The sequence below is a fragment of the Sphaerodactylus townsendi genome, linkage group LG08 (assembly GCF_021028975.2).
Source record: "Sphaerodactylus townsendi isolate TG3544 linkage group LG08, MPM_Stown_v2.3, whole genome shotgun sequence".
In the NCBI taxonomy this organism is placed as follows: domain Eukaryota; kingdom Metazoa; phylum Chordata; class Lepidosauria; order Squamata; family Sphaerodactylidae; genus Sphaerodactylus; species Sphaerodactylus townsendi.
Window position 1 is genome coordinate 114,326,561 of NC_059432.1, and position 10,137 is coordinate 114,336,697.

Genomic DNA, 10,137 nt, shown 5'->3' on the forward strand with positions numbered 1-10,137 from the left:
GAACCATTTTAGAAAACAACTTTATCTCAAAACCAGGTGAATGGACCCACTGAGGAAGGGGTACGATTCCACCGACGTTCGGCGACTCCAGATCCTTTTGAGTTTGCAGATTGTAATTTGTGCATACGCTTGATCGTTTCCTTGATAGAAAAGGTGCTTTGGGATCCTTTAAATCACAGGTGCCAAATTCGTGGCTTTCCAGATGTTATGGACTACAGTTCCCATCATCCCCTGCCAGCATAATGCTGGCAAGGGATGATGGGAACTGTAGTCCATAACACCTGGAGTGCCGCGAGTTGACACCTATGCTTGAAATGTAGCTAGAATGAGGCCTTCTAATGTTGGTGTTTTACACATGTCGGCCAACGTTGCGGGTCAGGAAGGAGCTTTTGTGGCGGGGAGAAACTTGGGAGTGCTGGCCGCTTATAAATCAAGCAGAGAGTTTGCTGTTGTGAAGAGAGGGAACAATCCCTCATCGGCCAAGTTACAATTTTGCAGGGATTAGAACGCAGCGACCGTGTTTGTTCAACGGTCAATCCGGACGCTGCCAGTTTATGCTTCTGCTTTTCTGTCCAAGGGGCTTGGACAGATTTATGGAGGAGAAGTCGATCTATGGCTACCAGTCTTGATCCTCTTTGATCTGAGATTGCAGATGCCTTAACAGTCCAGGTGCTCGGGAGCAACAGCTGTAGAAGGCCATTGCTTTCCCATCCTGCCTGTGAGCTCCCAAAGACACCTGGTGGGCCACTGCGAGTAGCAGAGAGCTGGACTAGATGGACTCTGGTCTGATCCAGCTGGCTTGTTTTTATGTTCTTATGTTCTCTCCCATGCATTTTCACATTGGGGTCAGTATTGTTTGTGGCGGATGGGCAGGCAGAAGGCGGGTGTCCCGGGGAAGCGGTTATGGCCACAAGAGTCTTGTTTTTACTTGCCGTGTGCCGTTCCCAAGCGTTGGTTTTGTGAAATCTCGAAGGCTTGTTTCCCTCCTGAAATGTACGTTCCCCTTGCCTCGCCACCACCTCAAACCCCTTTGATTCAGTTCGTGGACATATCAACATGAATATCTGAAACCTCTCGGGTCTTCGAGAATTGCTTTTTCGTCCTGATCAGCCTTGCAAACGATCCTCCGGTTTTTGAAGCTGCTCCGTAAACCTGTTCGCTGTGAGATGCAGCTCTTTGCGGAGATCCGTGCATTTTCTATAGAAGGTCACCCTGGTGTCAAATCATGTGTTGGGCACCGATGGCTTTCTAAACATTCTCAGTGCTAATACTGATGGCTTATGGGGGGGTTGCAAAGACCCCCTCCTGGGGCTGATTTGGAGGAAGAAGAGGCTGGAAGAGAAAGAGATGGGATAGAAGCGTGGCATATTTAAGTGGAGAGCTTAAAGCCATGGTGGCAAACCTTTGGCACTCCAGATGTTATGGACTACAATTCCCACCAGCCCCTGCCAGCATGGCCAATTGGCAATGTTGGCAGGGGCTGATGGGAATTGTAGTCCATAACATCTGGAGTGCCAAAGGTTCGCCACCACTGGCTTAAAGATACGCGTTCATGCGATTCTCCCTTGGCTCTCGGAGTCCAAATTACCGGGCCTTGCTTATGGGGCCATGCTGATGTTTAAGAAATCCCGTCTTCCTTTGGGGGGGGGGGCAGGATTTTGTTCAGACTCTGCACGTGTGAAATCAAGGGTTTTTTTAAAGTTCATTCTTCCCCTTTAGAAATGCTCATAAGCAAATATGGATTGATTAAATAGCACAGTAAAAAAAAATTCCATCCCATTGTAGTTGCTGCTTTATTTGCAAACCAGAGCTTGACCGGTTCCTCACGACATTCCAGTTCTTTGAGGTCCTGCCTCTCTGTTGATCCTCCCGAGTGTGGAATTGGGAAATGCTCATTTCAACATATAGTTAAGGCCCCTTCCGCACACGCAAAATAATGCGTTTTCAAACCACTTTCACAACTGTTGGCAAGTGGATGTTGCCATTCCGCACAGCTTCAAAGAGCATTGAAAGCAGTTTGAAAGTGCATTATTCTGCATGTGCGGAATGAGCCTAAGTTTTCAGAGGTTTTGCTGGCAAAAGGGGGCTCCTCGGGGAAGCTGGGAAAGACGTTAGAGTCGATCCCGGCCCAACGAGAGTTTGGGGTTATAAGCTTTCGGGAGTCAAAGCAGATCTGAGAGTTTGATTCTCTCAAGCAGGAGTCTTCAAACTATGGCCCTCCAGATGTTCACGGACTGCAATCCCCATCAGCCCTACCACTTGACCATGCTGGCAGGGGCTGATGGGAATTGTAGTCCATGAACATCTGGAGGGCCATAGTTTGAAGACCCCTGCTCTAAAGTTTCTATCCCAAACAACTTGTTTACAAAGTTATAAACAGATGCAACGACCCATCCAGAATCCAGAGCAAGAAACAATATCTTCGTTGGGGCTGACCAAAACGAAAACCAGTCATTCTGCGAGCTTTAAAACTCATTCCAACCCTTTTATCTATGGGGGAAAAAATTAAGGGAAAGGAGTAGATTTTTCCAGGGCTGGATTTGAAGACTCCACCTGCCTTCCCACCTGTGAATGTGGCCACAAACTGAAAGTTGCCCAGCTGTGTAGGTTTAACAGTTCTGGGTGGGGGAAATTCCTAGGGATTTGGGAGCAGAACTTTGAAAAGGGAACTCAGTTGGGAATACCCCCAGCATCCACCCTCCAAAGTAGTTATTTTTTTCAGTCTCTGTAATCCAAAGAGCTCCAGGTCCTTCTTGGAAGTTCTCTGGCCAACAGCTGTCCATGCCTGTTGGGTGCCTGCGTCTGCTTCAGGCGAGTATTCGTCTCTGGGCATCACGCCACTTGCTCCAAAGTCGCCCTCATTCTTTCTGCCCGGTTTCTACCGCCAGGGGTCAACGGCTTCCTGCCGTCGTCGCCGTGGACCAATCGGTGGCCCAGATCTGCTCACGGAAGGACAGCTCGGAGGGTGTGTCTCCTCCAGGCTGCTTAAACATCTGAAAATCAGCCCCCAAGTTTCTGGGGACACTTAAGTTAATCTTCCAGAGGTGACCGGACCTGTAGGTTTTGCCAGGGAAGAAAAGGTGGGCGGGGAAAGGTGAGTCAGCAGTTGGAATCCTTCAGATCTGTGGCCACCTTGGAAGACGAGGCGTCTCTTTACTGGCGTCGCTCTTCTTTTCCGTCAAGTCATGGACAATTTGTGGCAACCCCTCATGGGGTTTTCAAAGGAGGAGACAAACAGAGGTGGTTTGTCGTTGCCTGTCTCTAGATAGTGACCCTGTAATTCCTTGGTGGCCTCCCATCCAAGTGCTAAAATCCTGAGATGTGATGAGTTCAGGCTAGTCAGGGCTACCCAGGTCAGGGCAAAAATCATACTGAGGTGGTTTGCCATTGGCTGTCTCTAGATAGTGACCCTGTAATTCATTGGTGGCCTCCCATCCAAGTACTAAAATCCTGAGATATGATGAGTTCAGGCTAGGCAGCGCTACCCAGGTCAAGGCAAAAATCATACTGAGGTGGTTTGCCATTGCCTGTCTCTAGATAGTGACTCTGTAATTCCTTGGTGGCCTCCCATCCAGGGCCAACCCAAGGTCACCCAGCTGGCGTGTGTGGGAGTGTACAGGCTAATCTGAATTCCTCAGATAAGCCTCCACAGCTCAGGCGGCAGAGCTGGGAATCAAACCCAGTTCCTCCAGATCAGAGTGCACCTGCTCTTAGCCACTACGCCACTGCTGGCTCTTAGCCACTACGCCACTACACCACTGCTGCTCCCAGCCTGCCAGCCATGGAGAGGGGCTGTGGGTCACCGGAAGAACACCTGCTTGGAATACAGAAGGTCCCGAGTTCAATTCCCGACATCTCCAGAAAAAAAAAAAGGACCTGGCGGCAGATGATGGGGAAGACCTCAGTCTGAGACTCGGGAGAGCGTCTGCCAGTCAGAGTAGGCAATACTGAATGTGGTGACCACAGGTCTGGTTCAGCGTAAGGCAGGTTGGAAGGTATGAGCGTGAAGGACAGGTGAGAGCTTTGGGGCAGCGGACTCAAAGGTGGCCTGACCCACATCTTATGCTAACCAGACTAGAACTGGGAAATTAGGCAACTGGCTGATTCTTGCATGCCCTTCCCGTCATGGGGCGCATGATGCGTCCTCCAGCGCAGCTGAAATTGTTGGAATGGCTGGTCCGGTTTCTTTTGTAAGAATGTCCAGCCTCTCTGCCCTTTGAGAGGTTGCCTTAGATTCCAAGCGTATTTGTCCCCGCGCGTTTCCTGTTGTGGCGCAACCGCGTTTCGGTCGGTTTCTGGCACGCACTTGGCACAGCTGCACCGTTGCGCCACGTCTGCGTGGGTGGCGTCCACACACGCGCTGCATTGCGGCATCTCTCTAGCCTTTGCCCTGGGTTCCAGTCTAGCTCCACGAAGCATGTCACCTCAGTGCGTGGATGCTCCACACAAGAAGTTCTCTGTTAGTGTGCTAGAATTTCTCCTGGCTGTCTTGCAGCTGCCGGGGGGGGGGGGGGGCGGGCACTTCTTCTGGATTTCCCTCTGGATGTGATTCTAGCATTAATTTTGGGAATGGAGCCAACAGAACCACCAGCTGCAGGCAGTATAGGTGGCGAACCTTTGGCACTCCAGACGTTTTGGACTACAATTCCCATCAGCCCCTGCCAGCAAGGACCGGAACCTCTCCCATTTCTTCCATCCCAGGACTGGTTTTAACTGGAAGCACCAGTGATTACAGCTGCCAACAGGGAAGCGGGGAGGGTTTTCAAACGGCTGGGACAATGCGGGAGTTGAGAATCCGAGATCTCCATGCAAGGGAGCTTTGACTCGAAATCTTTGACCTTGGAAATCATGTTGATCTTTTAAACTGGAGTAAAATCAAGTCGTTCTACTGCAGAGTAACCCGGCTACTCCAAGCCGTTCTACTGCAGAGTAACCCGGCTACTCCAAGCTGTTCTACTGCAGAGTAACCCGGCTACTCCAAGCTGTTCTACTGCAGAGTAACCCGGCTACTCCAAGCTGTTCTACTGCACAGTAACCCGCCTACTCCAAGCCGTTCTACTGCACAGTAACCCGCCTACTCCAAGCCGTTCTACTGCACAGTAACCCGCCTACTCCAAGCCGTTCTACTGCACAGTAACCCGGCTGGCTACCCATCTGATGGCTCAGAATCGTGACACTTTAGAATGCTGGACTGGAGAGGGGGGGGGGGGCTCCTGCCAGATGAAGTCATGGAAACGGTGCGATTTTCCTGCCAAACGGGGGCTGCCGGTAATCGGCTCCCTCTGACGTTCCGCTCCGTTTCCTAGAAGCACACGTCCCTGGCAAGGAAGCGCGGCCCGCTGGGGTTTAGGACTGAATGATCCACATATATATTTATTCGTGTATCCACCCCAGCTCTGACCTAGATAGCCCAATCTCTTCACATCGTAGAAGCTAAGCAGGGTAGTCCCTGGCTAGGATAGGAAACTGCTAAGGAAGTTGATACACAGAGGCAGGAAAATGCAAACCACCTCTGATCCTCTCCAGCCTTGAAAACCTTGCAGGGCTACCGTAACTGCGGCTTCCGGGCACATTCTTAGCTGACCTGCATGAGCAGGCTAGCCTGATCTTGAAGGATTTCAGAAGATAAGCAGGGTAGTCCCTGGCTAGTCCTTGGATAGGGAACTACTAAGGAAGTTGATTCACATAGGCTCATTCCGCACATGCTAGAATAATGCACTTACAAACTGCTTTCAGTGCTCCTTGAAGCTGTGCGGAATAGCAAAATCCAGTTTCAAACAATTGTGAAAGTGGATTGAAAGTGCATCACTCTGCAAGTGCGGAAGAGGCCTGCAGGGTTTTTAAGACAATAGACAGACATTCGGGGGTGTTTTTGCCATTGCCTGCCTCCACCTCACAACCCTGGTATTCCTTGGAGGTCTCCCATCCAAATACAGGCTAGGATCAAGACTGAGGCTCATTCCGCACATGCAGAATAATGCACTTTCAAACTGCTTTCAGTTCTCTTTGAAGCTGTGCGGAATGGCAAAATCCACTTGCAAACAGTTGTGAAAGTGGTTTGAAAATGCATTATTTTGCGTGTGCGGAAGGGGCCATAGGCAGGAAAATGCAAACCACCTCTGATCCTCCCTAGCCTTGAAAACCTTGCAGGACTTCCGTAATTGCAGCTTCAGGGCACATTCTTAGCTGACCTGCATGGGCAGGCTAGCCCAATCTGTACCTGGATAGGGAACTACTAAGGAAGTTGATACACAGAGGCAGGAAAATGCAAACCACCTCTGATCCTCTCTAGCCTTGAAAACCCTGCAGGGCTATCGTAACTGCGGCTTCAAGGCACATGCTTAGCCCGATCTTGAAGGATTTCAGAACCTAAGCAGGGTGAGCCCTGGTTGGTGTTAGGATGGGAGACCACCAGAAAAATATAGGGTTGCTACCTAGACCCAGGTAGTGGCAAACCACCTCTGAATGTCTCCTGCCTTTAAAACCCTAGTACAAAGTCCCCGTAAGTTAGTCATGACTGACCACCGCTTCCCACCGCTGTGGGCCACAGGAGGGGCCGAGAAGACGTAGACTCAAAACAAGCCCAAGTCTAGTCTGTGTTGAAAGAACTTTTGAGTTTTCTCGGAGGCGTCCTCCCAAATTCTTCCTGTTCTGCACAAGACTAAAATATTAGGGCCTCACTTTGAATGGAGGGTGGTTGGAGCAGAAGAAGAAGAGTTTGGAGTTATATCCCCCCTTTCTCTGCTGTAGGAGACTCAAAGGGGCCGACAATCTCCTTGCCCTTCCCCCCTCACAACAAACACCCTGTGAGGTGGGTGGGGCTGAGAGAGCTCCGAGAAGCTGTGACTAGCCCAAGGTCACCCAGCTGGCGTGTGTGGGAGTGCACAGGCTAATCTGAATTCCCCAGAGAAGCCTCCACAGCTCAGGCGGCAGAGCTGGGAATCAAACCCGGTTCCTCCAGATTAGATACAGGAGCTCTTAACCTCCTACGCCAGATTTTGGGGGACCCTCCCCCCCCATGTGAGATGCAAACGCACTCCATAAGAGACGGCACCTCACCCGGCGCTGCCGTTCATAGTCACGGGTATCTCCCCCTTCCTGGGAATCTTCTCCAACCTTCTTGGTCTCATTTGAGGAATAACAGAGTTTGTGCTGTGGGTAGATTCACACCCGTGGCTTTCAAGTCTCTGCTCTGGGGGACCTATAAAACTAAGAACCCGCAGCCATTTTGGGGTGGCTCCTCTGAGACTAGCTTGCCCGTTTGTTGGCCTGAATAAAATATTTCTTTGATTTTGTTCATTGCCGGCTTGAGCTTTTTGGCTTAAATATTTGGAACCCGTTACCCTGCGGTAACAACCTGAAGCAGAAGCAGAACGGATCGGGCTTGGTGGGCAGCAGGAGTTAACACACACAACCAATGTTTGTGCCAAACAAGACAGGTTTATGACATTCGTGAAATATGTCCGACAGGCAGAGGTTTGTAGGTATTTGGCCGCTGCCCGGTACCAAAATCACAGAGCGCCCCATCTGGAGGACACAGAATAGAATCCGTGCCATTTCTCTCTCTCGCTGTTTTTGAGTCAGCCCATCTAGCCTGGGGCCGTGGAAAGCCATCTCTTTGCCTAAGTGAGGTTGGAGCTGGCCAGCCGTGTGCCTGAAAAATGCAGAGCGAGAACAAGCTATTTTTAACCCTCTGCTTTTCCGACAATCCCCCGAAGCGCAGAGGAGACGTTTTTCTTTTCGTTTCTCATTGCACAGTAGCTGGGGTTGGGGTTGTGCACAGACAGCCAAATAGAAAATGCTGCTATAGTTTTAAGGTTTTGTTATTGTTTTTAATTGGGGCTATTCGATTTGTTTTATTGTCTTGTCATTTGCTATTGTACACTGCCCTGAGCCCTTCGGGGGTAGGGCGGTTTATCAAATCGAATTAATAATAATAATAATATTTATTTATTCATTCATTCATTCATTCATTCATTCATTCATTCATTTATTTATTATTTTGAGGCTTTTATACCGCCCCATCCCCGAAGGGCTCTGGGTGGTGTACAACAAATAAAAGCAACAATATAGGGTAAGTAAAAACATTAAAAAGCAGCAACAATTAAACAACAGTTATCAAGAGAATGAAAATATAAATGGGGTCCAACATCTTAATTTTAAAATTCCCTCCCCACCCCCCAAAGGGAGGCATGGTGGCCTCGTTAGATAATAATAATAAAATGGAGCCTCCATGTGTAGAAGCAGTCTACATCTGAAACCCAGGTGAGGGGCAAGAGGCAGTAGTCTTTACTCCCCCCGGTTTGGTGTGTTTTTCAGAGGCATCCGGCCGGCTACTGTCAGGGTCCCAATTCTGAATGAAGTGGAGTTTGGCCTGCTGCTAGCCAGATTAACCACTTCCTGTTCAAGGCAGGGTGTGAATTGTGGCCAAGGATGTATGTGGGGCCACCTAGACCAGTGGTGGCGAGCCTATGGCACAGGTGCCAGAGGTGGCACTCAGAGCCCTCTCTGTGGGTATGCTAAACAGTACCAATATTATCTAGGCTAACCTACTACCGGGCTTGATTGTTAACTTAAGACCTAGTTTTGTGGAAGCAGTGTAGGTAACCCTGTTAAGCACTGTTAAACCCCACTGATTTTCACGCCAAGAACTAAAGCACAATCCTTTACCTGGGAGTAAGCTCAAATGCTGGCAATGGGGCTTGATTCTGAGGAAACCCGCCTAGCTCATGATTCACCCGTTAGAAAAGTTGCACGGTTGCTTCAAAGCAAAGCCACCGACTACTACCAAGCTTACTCCTGAGTAACGCACGCCTCGGAGCCACCTGTTTTTTTAAACTAAAACCTCAGTATTCGGGTTAAATTGCCCTGTTGGCACTTCGCAATAAAATAAGTGGGTTTTGGGTTTGCAGTTTGGGCACTTGGCCTCGAAAAGGTTCGCCATCACTGACCTAGACTGAGAATGCAAGAACATGCAGGTCTGGCTTCTAAAGACCACTGGCACGAAGCCTCGGTCCCTCTGGACCTTGAGATTTAAGGGGGGAGGGAGTTCAAGAGCCTTTCTAGGACCGCCTTTGATAATGGAAGGAAAAAGTAGCTGGTTGAATGAACATCAGGTTGGGGCTGAGTTTCTTATGCAGGGTGGCCACCTTGTGGACAGAACCATAATAGCATCTTGGGTGCTGTGTGGTTTCCGGGCTGCGTGGCCGTGTTCTGGCAGCATTCTCTCCTGACGTTTCGCCTGCATCTGTGGCTGGCATTTTCAGGGGATCTGATAGTAGGAATGGAAAGCAAGTGGAGTATATATACTGTGAGGTCAAAAGGTGAGGCCCTCTGAATAGAGTAGCCTGGCATGTGAGTCACAAAGAAGTATGTAGCCTGGGAGTAACAATGAAGATAGCAAGGTCAGTAGGTGAATGCATCTGAATAGAAGTATACTGATCTTTGGGGTGCTGTGTGGTTTCCGGGCTATATGGCCGTGTTTTAGCAGCATTCTCTCCTGACGTTTCGCCTGCATCTGTGGCTGGAAAGCAAGTGGAGTATATACACTGCGAGGTCAAAAGGTGAGGCCCTCTGAATAGAGTAGCCTGGCATGTGAGTCACAAAGAAGTCAGTAGCCTGGGAGTAACAATGAAGCTAGCAAGGTCAATAGGTGAATGGATCTGAATAGAAGTATCCTGGTCTTTGTTTCCTTTGATTGCTGTTGTCTATAGTTGTCCTGCGTTTGTGTGGAGCTGATTTGTCACTGTCTTGATTCTAGAGTTTTTCAACACTGGCAGCCAAATTCTGTTCATTTTCATGGTTTCTTCCTTCCGGTTGAAGTTGTCCGTGCGCTTGTGAAGCCTTCGACAATACATAATAGCATCCCTTTCACGGACTATACTTGGAAATTCAGATTTGGTTCTTCCCAAGCAAGGGTTCGATGCAGCTGGACAGCAGTTGGTGTGAAATGTGTCCTGGGCACGAACTGTCCCTGAATCCCAAGGGAGGTGTCCAAGCAAGAGTTAAGGGAGATGGCTTTCCTTTTTGGAGAGGGACTGTGACTCAGGGGCAGAGCATCCGGTTGGCACACAGAAGCCCCCATGTTCAATCCCCGGCAACTCCATCTAAAAGGAGCAGGGAGTAGGTGACCTGAGA